The 15,230-nt window shown below is 39.7% G+C and overlaps 1 protein-coding gene across 12 annotated transcripts in view; it reads left to right on the top strand.

The window, feature by feature from the left end:
• The window catches only part of ZMIZ1 (zinc finger MIZ-type containing 1), a 362,912-nt gene that overhangs the window by 230,501 nt on the left and 117,181 nt on the right, over positions 1-15,230 (top strand). The gene's annotated exons all lie outside the window — the stretch shown is intronic.

The raw sequence follows: 15,230 nt of genomic DNA, 5'->3' as shown, positions 1-15,230 counted from the left end.
TTCTTATTTCTAAAGCAACAGTGGTTCTGCTCCATCATTCAGTTTTTGTAAAAAAGTTGAGATTGTCCTTTGCTTTTTTTTTTATACAGTGAGCATCATTGAAATCTGCCTTTCATGATTTGCTTAAGTTGTTGTCAAGGATGCTTGCATGTTTTTTTGAGTAACTCATTCTTTTTTTCCTTTACATCTATTGAAAGACACCTTTAACACTTCTTCCAGTCACTTTCCTACAGAAGTCCCCTGATGTAGATATCAAATAGCATTGTTTTTAATGAATAAGCATTTGTTTTTCCCTTTCTCCAAGCTTAATGGGAATTTACAATGGTTTGAATTCATTCCGCCAAGTATGAATTTAATGCTGCCGAAGGGATCTCTCTGGAAACATTTTTAATCCATATTGTTCAGTGTCTGACATTCTGAAATGTAAGGAGAAAAAAACTTTTCTACTTGAAACACATTTGAGTAAGTGAATATTGGGGAAAATTTTTGGACCAAATCCTTTCCAGGGCCATCCACTATTAGTACCTCTTTACAGCTTAGGACAAGGCTTTTATTGACCAATGTCCTGCAGGCTGGGATACCTGGAGTGACCTGGCAGTGGTGGCTGGGAGGCTTTGCAGCTCTGCTGTGTGGAGCAGGTGAACCACCCTGGCCTGATGTCCCTCAGGTCTACCGGTCTGCAGAGGGATCTGAACCAGTGCAATTGGTAGTCATGCTCCTGTTCTCTGGCGATTCCCAGCCTGAGCTTGCTCGGGGACCTGTACTAGCAGAAGAGCTTTTGCTGGTACAGCTTGTTTTCTGTTTGACTGGCTTCCTGAGCTGGCTCTCTGCAGGGCCCCGGGAGAGGGTCCCCGTGGCAGTGCCCGAGGGTCTTGGTTATCCCTGATGGAAGAGTGATGGAGTCTGAGGCTAGAGGGCAGAGCAGCCAGCTGCCAAACTGGCTCAGCTCTATGGGAAACCCCCACCCCTGGCTCATGCAACTGGCCCTGCACTGTTTCATCCCAGTTGGTTTAAACTGTTTTGGTGGTAGCTACTTGCTGAGCTGAAGAGGTTGAGGAGTGATTACAGGAGCTGCAGATGGTAGATCAGAATACAGGCTAGCGTGGGGGGAAGCAGGGAGAGATGAGAAGCTGGAGCCAGGTGGGACAGCAGCCTTCTCAGGTGGCACAGCCTCAGCCGGCTGGAAGGCAGGGAACAGGCCAAGAGCTGTCAGCTCCTTAGCATTTCTCATCGAGGGCCGATTGCTGTTGCTGAGACAGTGTTCGGTGTTCTGCTTTTTTGTCTCGTTTTACTTGGCCAGTGAGATAGTTAACAATTAGATAACACAAATTGTTTTGGAGAATGCCTTGAGGGGAGACTCGTGTGGCATGAAAAGTATTAAAAAGTTGTCATGTGTGCTTTTAAATAGTAGTGATGATTTAATGACTGTGCCTTTTGTCTCTGCTTTCTGGTGTTTGTACCTGAAATAATAGCTCTGCCTCCTTTTATTCTTCTAGCCCGGGCTGCTGCATCTGGGCTGCTGCCTCAGCAGGAGGTCAAATACAGCATTTCCCAACCTGAAGACAAAAGACAAAGCCTTTAAAAATATACGTCTCTCTTTCGGTGACAGCTGCTCCCCAAACCTTCCACGGCAAATTCCTTTGCCTTGTTGTGACACCTATAGGGAATGGCCCAGCAGGTTAGCTGCCTGCTCATGTGCTTTCAAACTGCAGCAACCTCAGTCGCTCTTAGTATGTGATTGCATGGGTGTTTGCATATTCTGTTTTTAGTTCCTTAAGCCTGAAGAAGACCTTCTTTCTGAATAGTGCTTGCTTGGACCTTTTCTGAGCAGGATACCTGCTGCTTTCGTCCTTCCTGTAGAAGATTTTAAGTGATTTGGTAGCTTTATTTTAAGGTCTGTTGTTCAAGTAAAACAGAGTTCACCTACCAGAGTGTTTATTTAAAAAAAAAAAAAAAAAAAAGAAAAAGAAAAAAAGAGGGAATAATTTTCTGTTCTGAAATATTTTTTAAAAAAATACTTTATTGAGCTACTGAACTTCATTGCTCTTGTAGCTACTTTTGCTTTTGTCAGGAGGCCAAGCTGAGGCCAGACAAGGGGACGACAGGATGAGATCATACAGGGAGCTTTGTCAGAAAAGGGCAGTGTTCTATATCTCTGTAAAGAGAAAGAGAGGGAGAAAGGAGCCTGAGGGCAGAACTGTGCAGAAAAGGTACCTCAGCAATCACTGAGAAGCTACAGAAAACAAATGCTGTGATAGCTTGGATGGGCAACTAAGTGTCAGATGTTCGATAGCAGAGATAGCAACCCCTTTTTGATACTGCTTGTTTTTAGTCCCTTAGGCTCTGCCAGTTGTGCTTTTGTTTTTACTTTTCAAGAGCAGTATTACTTAATAATTGTAATTTTATATGAAGCATAAACTAAAACTTTATGATATTTGAGGACTTTGTTTTGTTTATTTCTTTAGCTTTAATCATTGTAATATAACTGTAAAATAATAGGGCTGTTTTTAGTGGATATCATACCAAAGCTGTGAATAAATTGGACCACGTGTTAACAAAGGTATTTGCAGTGAGAGTACTGTCAAATGGTGGTGTTAAAACATCACTGGACAAGATACTGAGACCAAAGGTATGTCCTGATCAGGGTATATCATCTAACATGTTTTACTGCCTTGTTTCAAAGCAATAGTATAGATTGGGCAAAGTGTATTTTGGTGTATTACTAAATCAAGCTTACAGAAATGAGAGATAAAGAAGAAATGAGGCTGCAATATGGATGAGGAAAAGGTAGAAAGTAAGGATAACCTGGTTTATGGGGGACCATAAGGCAAGATGAACACTTTGCCTAAATTCCCAGTAATAATGCTCACATTATCTGTGGGGACAAGGCAAAGCAAGGTGGCTAAAAGGATTACAAGGGTAGAATAGAAATTACTACAGCCAAGGCTGATGGCATCCCTCCAGCTTGAAGGGACCAAGTGATCGACATGCCTGCATTTGGAAAGAAATAGCATGTGAATTGTCAGTCTCATGCCTCACACCAAAGATTTTCAGTGAATCAGTCAAGTCAAAATGGTCTCACATGACTGGAGAAGAAATACAAATGCTGTACCTGTACTTAGGAAAGTGGCTGATAAGAAGAATGAGTAGGCAGCTTTAAGAGAGGAAGTAGAAGAGCTTGGCTTGGGTTGTTCATGAAATGAAAGCTGAGCAGAGTTATGAAATATATGTAAATACCAACAAACAACTTAGCACAAGAAGAGCTGTGAAGCTACAGGACAGCATTGGCACAAAAACATATAGGTGTAAATTGAATAAATTATTGAAATAAGGGGGAATTCTGAACTATTAGGGCAGTTGCATTTGTTTTCAGTTAGAATGACAGCAGAGAGGGAGGGTGCAGAGGAAAGGAAAACGGAAAATCAAACTGCCTTTTTAAAGATAAAATTCAATAAGCATGTGAAGCTGACTGTATAATGTGGTTCTTGATGTAGTTGCAAGCTGGTTAAGAACCTTTTATCTCTGTAGTCCTAAATTCTTGCTTCATTTCCATGCGGCTGTTTGATCCATTGGTACTTAGAGTTAGTGTCCTAAAACTGTCCACTTGACACTCTTCATTAAAATAAAGGCTTCATTTTCTTTTAGCTGTTACCTTCGAAAACAGCTTTTGATGCAGAAGACTGATTACATTTCAGGTGATCTCTAGGTTCACTTCCCAGCTCTTAGCACAGATTCTCACTGTGTGCCCTTGGCCGCTTTGCTCGCTGTTTTGTAGTTTTATATTTTTGAAGCAAGGGTAATAATACATCTTCCATCTCACTTTTATTTGTCAGGTTTAATTAAATTCAATATTATGCAGAACAGAAACTACCTCTTTCCCTGTAGGTATGTATCCAGTGCAGTAAAGCTATTGTTTCAGCTGGGACACTTACGCTTTGTTATCATACAGATAAAATAAATCTGTTATGGAACATATATTGGCAAGATATGCCTTTGTTGCAACTAAGCCTCTCTTTCCTAAAGATTTCCAGTATGGATACTACAAATAAATGAGTAATTCATTCAGATTATGGGGCTAGTTTCATTAGTTTCTGTTAATGAAGTTGGCACCTCCCCTTGACCAAAGGGAAGCATAGTCAGTACAGTTGCTTAGTGGCAAGCAGCATGTCTGTAGTCTGTGACAGCCACATTTACATTGACTGCAGAAAATGGGATCACAAGGAAGGCACAGTGGACTTTGCCCATTTGTCTTGCCTATGAGTTTACTCAGAACAAAACTCTAAAGAGACCTGCAGTTTGGAAAATTATATCCTGTATCTTGAGCCCTCTGTCAGGTTGGCTTGGCATGCAGCAGACTTGTCAGGAGTCAGCTCTCAAATGTCTTGAGATGGAGCATCTGAAGAGCCTGAAGAATGAGAGATGCTCTGCCCCACTGGGCCTTACTTCTTCAAGCTGTTCCTGTTCTCTTCCTCTGAGATGTCTGCTGCTGATGCATTTGGTCTGCCTTCTACACTTAGAACAAACACGATCATACTCTGTCAGACTTTTATTATCCTTGGGTTGGCAATTCCTCTTCATCTTTAATGTGAGGTTTAGGGCTTCATGACATATCTATGTAGATAGGTATTATTTTGTTGGAATGGAAATTTATTTCCTTTTTGGCATTCACCACTCTGTTGTGCACTTGAATGCCTATGTTTATAAAGGAGGTTGCATGGTCGAGCTGCTGCTGCTTTATTCTGTCTAGCCAAAATATCTGGCCGGTTCTTTTTGACATTTGACAGTTCCTTGTTACCATGGTACCAATTCTGACTTTGAGAGATGTAGCAGTAAAACTGTTGCCAGGTTGGAACATTTTTGCACTAATACCTTTACTGTAGCACTTAGGAAAATTGTAGAGACTCAACTATAGCAACAAGCTAGCTCTGCTGTTTTCTTAGTCTGTGCCTTCGATTTTCATGAGGCTGGTACTTACCTGAGTGCTCGCTTTGCTGTGGATTTGAAGTGTATAGTGAATTAGCTTATCATGCAATTCCTGGGCAGTATCTTTTCCTAGTGTGTGCAACACACTTTCACTTGGACTGGAACTGGCATTCTCCAGAGAAGATTTCTGTTGATTTCTACCACTCTTTCCTGTCTTCTGCTTCAGGGATCCTGTATGTGCCGAGAGCAACTGAAAATTTGGTGATAGAGACAAGACTAGAGCTTGGTCTCAGCGTGAATTTTGATTTTTTTTTTTCTTCTGTTGTTTTGAGTAACATATCTGTCCCTCTGAACATGAGGTAAGTCACAAATGGAAAGTAGTAAGGGAGGCAGCTGTGAAAACTTACATATATTCATGGGAGAGAAGAAAGCAAACTCTTCAGAATGGCATTTGCCCTTTACAAGTTACCTTTTCTCAGCTTACACCATGCAGTCCTGAACGTGTTTCCTTTTGAGCTGCAGTGCGTCCAAATGTACCTCACTGCCAGTGCTCTTTTATCAGCCTGTGTGTCTTGGAGGCATTCAGAGAAGTTCGTGAGCAGTCCAGCTATGAGAACAGTAACATAGCAACTTCCACGGGGATTGGTTGGTTTTTTTGCTGCTGGAGGGCTGAATGACCGAAAGCATAAACTGTGCGAACAGATCAGATCATCAAGCTCCAGGACAGCAAGTTCACTACCTAAATACAATTGAGATTCCACTGGTCAAAATTTCAGATCTGTTCCTAATTCATGCAGGTTCATCTGCAGCATGTAGTCAGCCTGTTAAGAAAAGTTCTTGCTGTGAAAACTTTAGACACGACACTCTGTGAAATGCACTGCTTGGTAGACGAGATGTTTTATGTAGTATTTCTCTTGAAAAAGTGAGATTTCCATACTGAGAAGTCTTACTGAGTAAGTGTGTTAGTTTTTCATCTTTTCTAACGCCCATGGTCAAGTTCACCTGTTAAAGTATGCCGATAGCAAGGTATTTACATAAGTGCTATGTGATAAAATACATTAATTTACATATCAGTTAAAGCATAATCGAAGAATCATAAGGATTTATCATCATAGATTGTTCTAATTTGTATTAGTCTTTGTGCCTCTTCGTGAGAGGGAATTCAAGGAGAAAGACCACAGAATAACATAAGAAGGATTTGAAGAGAGCTGCTAAATAATATAGTCCCAAAACAAATGCAGTATTGTTCCTTATAATGTGTGCTATTTTTCTGAGAAGTTCTGTAGAGGTTAGTATGTTCATGTTTGATAAGGATTCTGGATGGTTTCCTTTTTATGGATTCTTTTTGTCTTAACTTACTTCAGTTTCAAAAACACACATAAAGAAAACCATCAAATTGGCTGTCCTCTGCAGGTTTTCCAGATACTGAGGTAAATACTCCCTTTTTATTTTTTGATAGTCTGACCAAAACTGCAAGGATATTTGTGTCTTGTGAACTTTTATGAATATCCTAATAAATCCATACTTTCCATATTTATTCCTGACACATCTGTATATGCTAAATCGTGCTTTGTAGCGGTTATCAATAGCACCTGACTTGAGGAATATGTGGAAGAAATAAGGTTTCACAAAAAACCAAACAAACAAAAAAAGGAAGTCAAGAAGTTTAGTAGCTTAACAATAATAAAACCCAAAAGGTATGAATCTGAAACTAGAAACTTTAGTTGTTTTGGATCTTAGTTCTGTGACTTAAACCAGGCTTTTAGGAAAGACTGGATGTGAAGTCCAAGAAACAAGTCTATGATGGTCAATGTGACTCTGCTCCTGTAAGATGCCTCCATAGATGTAGTTGTTGTTGGCGCTGGGGCTCACAGATAGGGTTTCCTAATGTGCTGGAAGAAGAAATTACCAAGCATTACAATGCCTAGATATTGTGCCATCCTAAGCAAATTGCTGACTCTTTTATCTGTCTGTATAGTAGGTATCTCTGTTGTACTTATGCTTTGTTGTTGTGAATATTTATTTCTTCTGTGCATTGTTACAAAGAAACAGTGTTTCTTTGTGTTTTGTATGAACTGAGTATCTGCTCGACTTCAGAGATTCACTTTCAGCAAAACTTAAAGTAGTAGCATTTCATACAGAAAGTTAGTTTATATGAAATATGTGATCAAACTAATGGTTAAATGCAAGCCCTTTCAATATATTCCTTATTTTTTTGAGAAATGCCTGCATTTCAAGTGTGCTGGGGTTACTAATTTTAGTGGACAGAACAAGTTACAGATTTTTAAATCCTGCCTGCCTGTGTTGTTGCTTCCCAAAGCCCTCTTTACGGCTCTGTAGATTCGAACCTGCAGCCACAGACACTAATCCCTAGTTTCACGTTTGCAGACTGGTTTAAAATGTGCATCTTCTAAAGCAAGCTTTCACAGGAAACATAAATTTAAACATTTTTAACAGCAAATATTACTGACTTGGCTTTGAACTCAATAATAGAAGGCTGAACAGGGGCTGCTCCTGAGGAGATAAATTGAACACAGAACATCCGCGTACAAAGCAGGGTATTTGTTTCTTGTGCGATAGTCTCCCCTATGATTGTCTGGTCAGACCCAAATGACATTAATCTTGCTCACTCTGGAAGATATTGTCTTTCCGTCATAGAAAAAACAAATGAAATTATTTAGTGTATTTACTACAGAAGCAATTTCAATTAAGGCAAAGAACCAGAGAGACCTCTGGGTTCTCAGTGTGAAAAATGACTCACTGCTGGTCTAAAATGAGATTGGGAGATGTAAATTGTTGGAAATTTATAACAGTTGCTGTCTCCTGCTGGGAACGTTGGAGTGGTCCTAGTGGTCCTTGAAACGCCAGATACCATTGCAAGCAGTAAAGGGGTTTTGCTTTAGAGGTCTTCTAGTATTACAGCCAAATGTGTGCATTTGAAATAATTAGCAGTAACTACAGTAACTGTGACTTGACCAAAGGAAAAGAAACAAGGTACTGGAATTGTGTCACTGTTGTGCTGTCTTGGGAGCAAAAGCAAAGACTTCAGGTAGATTTTTGTTACAACCAAAATTGTGTAAATGTCCTTTCTCTGTTCTGTTACAACATTTAGCATGTTTTACAGGACAGTAAATTGTTCTTAAATTCTGATTTAAAATTTTACTCAATTTATCTAAATATACATCCGATACCTAGGATGAGCATCATTGTGAACTGGAGAAGGGCTAGACTTACATTGTGGTCTAGCAACTGTCAGAACAAAAGAAAGAAAAAATGTTTTTCCAAAAGAGAGATATTCTTTTTTTTCTTTCAGGGTGTGGAAAAATTAATAGGTAAAGACAAAATCTTTGGTTGGAGCAAATTCTGTGTTTGTTTGCTTCTTTGCAGCTAATTACTGCTCCCAGCTTGCAGTGATAGAGAAAGAAGGCAGAAGCTCCTCAGCCAAGGCAGTGGCAGTACAGTATGATACCTGCCGCTCAAGGAGTTCCTGCCTCTGTGCTGCTTTCAGTTATATCAAAACAATTTTGTGAAGCTGTGTGTTTGGCATGGGATCTGGGGACTGATCTGTCTTTTAGAGAATCTTGATAGAGGGGTGGAAAGAAGTGTTGTGTTGCCTGTTTTGTGTAAGCGGGATCAGCCCCCACGCAGAATCATTCAGTGCCTCTAAAGGGACAGAAAGCTGTGATGAGAAACAAGAATAATGTCTGCGAGTAAAGTCCTCAAGCCTTTGACACAAAGCTGGTGGATTATCAAACCACTGCTGGAGACTCAATGGGATCCTTTGGTTATAGAATCATCCAATAGTTTGGGTTGGAAAGGACCTTTAAAATTCATCTAGTCCAACCCCCCTGCAATGAGCAGGGACATCTTCAAGTAGACCAGGTTGCTCAGAGCCCCGTCTAACCTCACCTTGAATGTTTCCAGGGATGGGGCATCTCTCTGGGCCACCTCTTCCAGTGTTTCACCACCCTCATTGTAAAAAATGTCTTCCTTACATCTAGTCTAAATCTACTCTTTTAGTTTAAAACCGTTATCCCTTGTCCTGTCGCAACAGGCCCTGCTAAAAGGTTTGTCCCCATCTTTCTTATAAGCCCCCTTTAAGTATTGAAAGGCAGCAATAAGTTCTCCCTGGAGCCTTCTCTTCTCCATGCTAAACAACCCCAGCTCTCTCAGCCTTTCTTCATAGGAGATAGGAATAATGGTTATCAATTATAAGATATCTCTGACACACACCAAAATTCAAACAATTCAAACTGAGGGAATTTACTGCTAATATGAGAACTTAAACCACGTGTCAGGGCAAAGAAGTCAGCTGAGCAGAGTTCAGCAGCCAGTCTTCCTGTAGAGTCCTTACTAGGAGCTAAGACCTCCGTCCTTATGAAGGAGAGCAGAGTGGTTTTCAGCATCCCTTTAGAACAGCTATATATGCAGAGGTATTTCAGCGTTTTTCTTTTTTTCTTTGTAATGTGTGGCATAGCAAACATTGAAGGTGATGTTAGAAAAACAGAGGGGAAATCCTAACTGTCATGTCTGAATTGGCACAGTCCCCTTTGGTTCAGTCAGCACTACAGACTGCCAGACTTCTGCGGTTGAAAGTATGTTCTGTGTTCCTTATATTTTCTTGATCTGGTAGAATTCAGATCTTTGTGCACCAGTGACAAATATATGCTTTTACTCAGAGAGTGGAAGAGCCAGAGTCTCCAACTCCGGGGAGGGTTATGTTTTCAGATTGAGGGAGGATGGGAAATATACTGGCCCCACATTTCATTAAATCTTAAACTGGTCAATCAGTTAGTTTTAAACTCTACAGAAGGATGATGATGACCTCTAAGTATAGTCTTCAAAAAGCTAACACTGATGATACATGGCTGACAGTCTCTGTGTGATACAAATGATTCTGGATGGAAATTTTGTAGAGAAGAAAATAAAACTAAACTGAGGATCTGGAAGGAATGTGAACATATATGTGAATCTATTGTGAAGTAAATATATTTGGACTGTGGTTTGAAAACATACTGGAAACTTGGAATAGTCAGATATTAATTATATACATTGCCCCATGAAAGGAAACAGTTTATTCTGCAGGTGCCATTTAGTCTACAAAGGTGAAAGAAAAAGTCTGTAAAGGATCATTGTTCTATTGTTGTATTTATTTGCATAGGTGATGTTTTTATCTGCTTTTCATCTCTCTGTCCAAAACTTTCCTTATCATGAGGTCAGTAAAGCTATAAAGGTCGCAGAGAGATTGAAAATATGCTTGAGAAAGCTCACGTATGCAGAAATAGCTGTCTTCTACAGAAAGGTAGGAATTACTTTTTAAGGTTCAGTATCTGGAAGCATTACTTGTCAGTGATGCCTTTTCTGAACTGTAAGTCTCCCCTTCTCTGGAGAGAAAGTCTTGATTGCTGGCTGCACAGGATGGTGGAAAATTGTAGATTTGGTATTTTCAGTGTGCCTAGACCAAACATCATCTGTCCTGAACATTAAACAGTGTCCATTCTTTTGGCAGCTGTTTATAAGTTTTTAAAGCAGTAGAAGAGTAAAGATGACAGAGTTGAAATAGATCTGTTCCTTTTACTGACGCAGCAAAAAGATATGGAGCAAAGAACGGAGAGGTCACAACATGGGAGCAGAGGAAAAGGACAGCATATGCCTGCTCTGCCTGCAAAGCTGGCAGATTCTAGACACATGAGTTAGTATGGGAGAGCCTGAATCCTAGTGTAAAATAGAAATTTTAGGATGAAAAATCTAGATATGTCCAGGGAAACCCAATCATTTGGTAATGCAAAATCCAAAGTAATGGGAATGTGATAATGAAGTTTTATGAGATCTGCAGGTAATAATGCGGTTCTCATTATGGCGTGTGCAAGTTAATAAGCAAGTAATACCCCCATAACTAAAACTACTAGCTAAATGATTTTTTTCCTACATCTCCTTCAACCCAATATGTCAACCTATCTTAACAAACTAAATTGCTTTAAAAGAAGTGTATTGAGTTCTGTCACTTAAAGCATATTGCTTCAGTAATCCAACTGGTATGTTCTTACTCTGTTCTTGTATCTCCATATGCACTCATCAAGTAGATGGAGAGCTGATTTCTTTGTATTCCGGTTTCTCTTCAGTGTAATTTGAGGCTGGACCTTTTAAAACTTTTTCCCAATGTTATTCTGAGAGCAGAACATTAGGTATGTGCCAACAGTTTTTGAGTAGATGAAGGCCGAGCCGTCTCACTATATGCACACAGTTGTAAGTGGGGTTTCTGATGGATATTTTTCAAAGGCTTCTTGGTATTTTAGCTGTGTATTTGCTAGTACAATTAATGCAAACTGCATAACAAATCCTTTGCTGTTCCAGTTGTGTGGCTCAGCTCAGGCACCTGACAGTCATTCTGTTAGTGCAGGGTACACCGCTGTCTTCCCACCCTGTGTTGCAGCGTGATGGTACAGAGGATCAGGGAACCCTGCCATGAGCTTTGTAGATGAGGGTTGTGATAGACGGTAGAGAGTCTTCAAAAGAAGTACTCTTCGGGGTTCCTTGTTTATTTTGAGTAGTAACAATTTCTGTAGTGTTTTCCATAGTGAACTTGCTTCGTGGTTTTCTTTCTGTTTTCCTCTTCCCCCTCTGCTGCTGTATCCTTCCAAATCCACCTTTAACTGTAGAGTGCCTGCAGTTAATAATGGCTGTCATGTATCCCAGGTTTTAAAAGGCCATAAACACAGAAGAATGGGCTGAAGTATCCAAGTTAAAAGGCTTGTTCAAGATGCTATCTCTGTGCTGAATACAATTGCATGGGCATGTTAAAAGACATCAGATTTTCCTCTAGAGGTGTTTAGCAGAGCAGCCTGGCAGGAGTTGGGGCTTTGATCTTGCTGCTTTGCTCTGGTGTGTGAGCTATGGAGGCACCTAGCTGTCTTTTGACCTCTGGGACTTGAACTGTTCTTTTTGTTGTCTGGATGAGTGGTGTTCATGTTCTTGGCATTCTTCACGCAGTTTTGGGTTTGGTGTTTTTTGTTTGTTTGGTTGGGTTTTTTTAAATTTAATGCTTTATTATTTTGTGTTTGTTTTTACATGACTTTAAAATAGCCTGGATATCGGGACCTAAAAGCCATCATCACAAAAGCCTGTCAAAAGACATTCACAGCAGGCTCCTCTGCACTGTAAGAACTAACAGTGAAAAAGGATTGCTACATAAAATTCATTTCTCTATGAAGTAGCTGCTTGCGTGTAAATTTTAATTTATAGTATGTGGAACGCAGGTTTTTGCTCTTTATTTACATAAATGGATAAGATTTTCTGTATTTTAAAAAATATCTGAATTAGAAAAACAAAGATTGGAACATCCAATTTACAGTATGAGTGAAGTAACTCCTCTCTCATCATTCTTCAATCATGAAATTGTCTTTATTCGGGAAAGCACTTAGGTCTATGCTTATTTTTTGAGACATGCTTAGCCCCTTTTTGCATGTTGTGAGTGAAGATGAGTTGTTCAAGTGCATTCCTGAATCAGAACCTTAGCACTAATCCTTCAGTCACGACAAAGAATAAATGAGGGGCAAAGACAAAGGGCCAAATTAAAATCAACGAGATTCTATTCAGATGGGCTCTGCTTCAGCAAGCACATATCTAATTATAAGCACACAAGTAGGCTCACTGACGTCAAAGTTAATTAAACTGCTTAAATTTAGGCACATGCTTAAATTCTTTGCTGAATCAGTATTTTTGAGCCAACAAATAATAGGACAGCATTGCTGGTCAAAAGCATGATTTTGTGGATGGGAAGGAGTTTAAACTCCCCCTTTCCTCCATCAGTTCTTCTGAGGGCTGCCTGCTGGCATTTTATTTTGGTTGCAATGGTGAAGGCATGTGTCAATATGTTAAAGTTTCTTAGAGTATTTGCTAATACCTCAAACATGATAGTTGGATCTCTGGTATTTTTAAGGCACCTTTCCTCCATGTAGTACACTATGCAGTATGGCAGGACTGTGCCCAATGCAGTAATCTTTTCAGCTTTATTGTTCCTGATTACACTCTTACAAAATGAATCCCTTTGTCCAGTCTCTGAAAGCCAAATTACTAACTCATTTTCAAAACAAAACCAGACATGAAGAAAGCATGTAGACAGAAGTGTTAAATTAAGAATGCCTGTCATACAGAAGAAGCTTTGATTCCTTTGGTTTCAGGTGTTATTTTAATTTATGATGTCATAAATAAATAACCCATTATTTGTTGGCCTTGAATCATTAAGGGCCAAAAAAGAATTTCCCCTGTAGGAATACAAAGGACAACATGATACTTCCTACACAGAAACACACATATGGGGATTTCAGCCATGTTTTGTAAACGAGCTGGGGCTGGTTGTGAGCTTTTAACTATGCTCCCTGCCTAAATAACACAGTAAAATTGCCCTGATGTACTAGCAAGGGATTAATCAGGGAGCTGCACTGCAAAAGATCAGATTTCTTCCACTTGGTGAAACTCACGCCACGGGGATTTAGGTGCTGCAAAGGAAGTTAATAAAGTTATCAACAGCAGTAAGTTCAAAAAAGAAAAGCAGGTAAGAAAGCTAAATAAATTAGACTTGTATTTTAAAAGGTACTCAACATTTCGTTCATGTGTACATTATCTCCTAATCACTATTTCCTGGTAATTGCCTGAGTCTAAAGCTTAAATTTAATCACCTTCCTTTAGATACCAGAAAATGACATGTGTTCATTTGTGTATTCATATCTTTGTGGTTTAAAAAAAAAAAAAAAAAAAAAAAAATTGCCTTCTCTCCTGATGACTTCTGCATCAGTTTCACCAGTAGTGACTGAAAGCTTTTGCTTTTGGAAAAGTGCTTGGTTGCCTGTGCAGGCTGCCTTGACGGAGAATGGGTAACCTTGTAGTCAGTATTTGTCTCTATCATGTAATTTATTTCATGCCAGTTAGCAGCTGTGTTCACAGTCTGCAGTAGCATGGTCTAACAGGTGATTTGTAAGTCAAGTCAGAGCTTCAGTTTGACTTGGTTCCCTTTGCTAGGCAAGGTAAGTAAGGAGAGAGCAGCTGTTTGAACAGTGAATGAGAGACCGTTCTCTAACAAGAAAGCTGGGCTACTGTCAGTGACAAAGCATCAGCTTTCCTCTGTTGGGTATCTCCCACATTATCTTCCTCTCTACCATAGCAGCTCAACATCCTGCCACAGGTCAAGAGTATAACCTGTAGAGAGTCAGAGCAGCTACTGCAGCTGCTGAAGTTGTGTGCATGGAGTTAGAGGAAGGAGGCAGCCCATCATGTAAGCAGCTTTCTTGTGAATATACTACAAATCATCTTTTTTGCTGGACATCATCTCAGCCAGCAAAGTAGAAGAAAAACTCAGGCCTGAATGGTGGATTTTTTGACCATCTTTTTTGTAGAGTATTCCTGGACTGCATCCCATGTGTCTCCCTAAAATGATGATTTTAATTAATTTAAACCAGGATATTACTTTACCAATTTTCTTAGATTTTTTTTTTCCCCCAGTCATATCTCCATATTTTGCATACTAAACAGGATTAAAGTGTCAAACTATATTTGAAACACTCATCATGATAACAGACAGATCAAAGTGGAGGCACAGTCATTTTATACATAGAAGTTGTCTAAATGGGTAACAGGTTACAGTAGAACCTGTAATAAAATCACCTGAGTGGGCAGATTTAGTTATGATTAGAGCATGCTACTGGAGGTCTTGAGTTAAAACTGAGGCTTCACTAAAGACTTGTCTCTCTTTTCTTCACAGCCAGCTATCTGGATTTCCATTCTCAGTTACCCTAGATGCTTCAGAGGGATAGCAGGTGGCTGTTAGAGCCATCATGCAATCTCTTGTTTGCATGAGGACTTCGGAATCTTTGTTTGGAAGCATCTCGAATATAAATATTTGAGATTGTGCAGAGGCAATTGATTGAAGAGAGAAAACAGTCATTTGCCGACCACTAGAGAGAGTTCTTTGAGGAGAAAATCCATTTCTCAATCTTCGTACTTGTATGGTCTTTGTTTTCTGGGTTTGCTGTTAAGGGACAGTTAAGAACAAGTGGTACAATCTGTCTTCCATACTCACATTGTGGAGAGCAAGAGCATGAGGCATCCCGTGGACTCTAAGAAACAATGCAAATTTCTTAAGTGCTTGTGGCAAACAACCATCTGAAGCCTACATATACCCAGTGTCTGTGCAGTTTGAAGTACTCCTGCTATCAGTAAATAACTTTTGAATGAGAAAGGCTAATCACATGTTCTTATTAGAGAAGCTAAAGTGGAGTATCTCCAGTAAGTGTTGCTTTCTGACCTTTAAA

This window comes from Accipiter gentilis, chromosome 9 (genome assembly GCF_929443795.1).
Source record: "Accipiter gentilis chromosome 9, bAccGen1.1, whole genome shotgun sequence".
Lineage (NCBI taxonomy): Eukaryota > Metazoa > Chordata > Aves > Accipitriformes > Accipitridae > Astur > Astur gentilis.
Note: the sequence above shows the minus strand (reverse complement) of the source record. Positions and strands in the feature narration are given on the sequence as shown.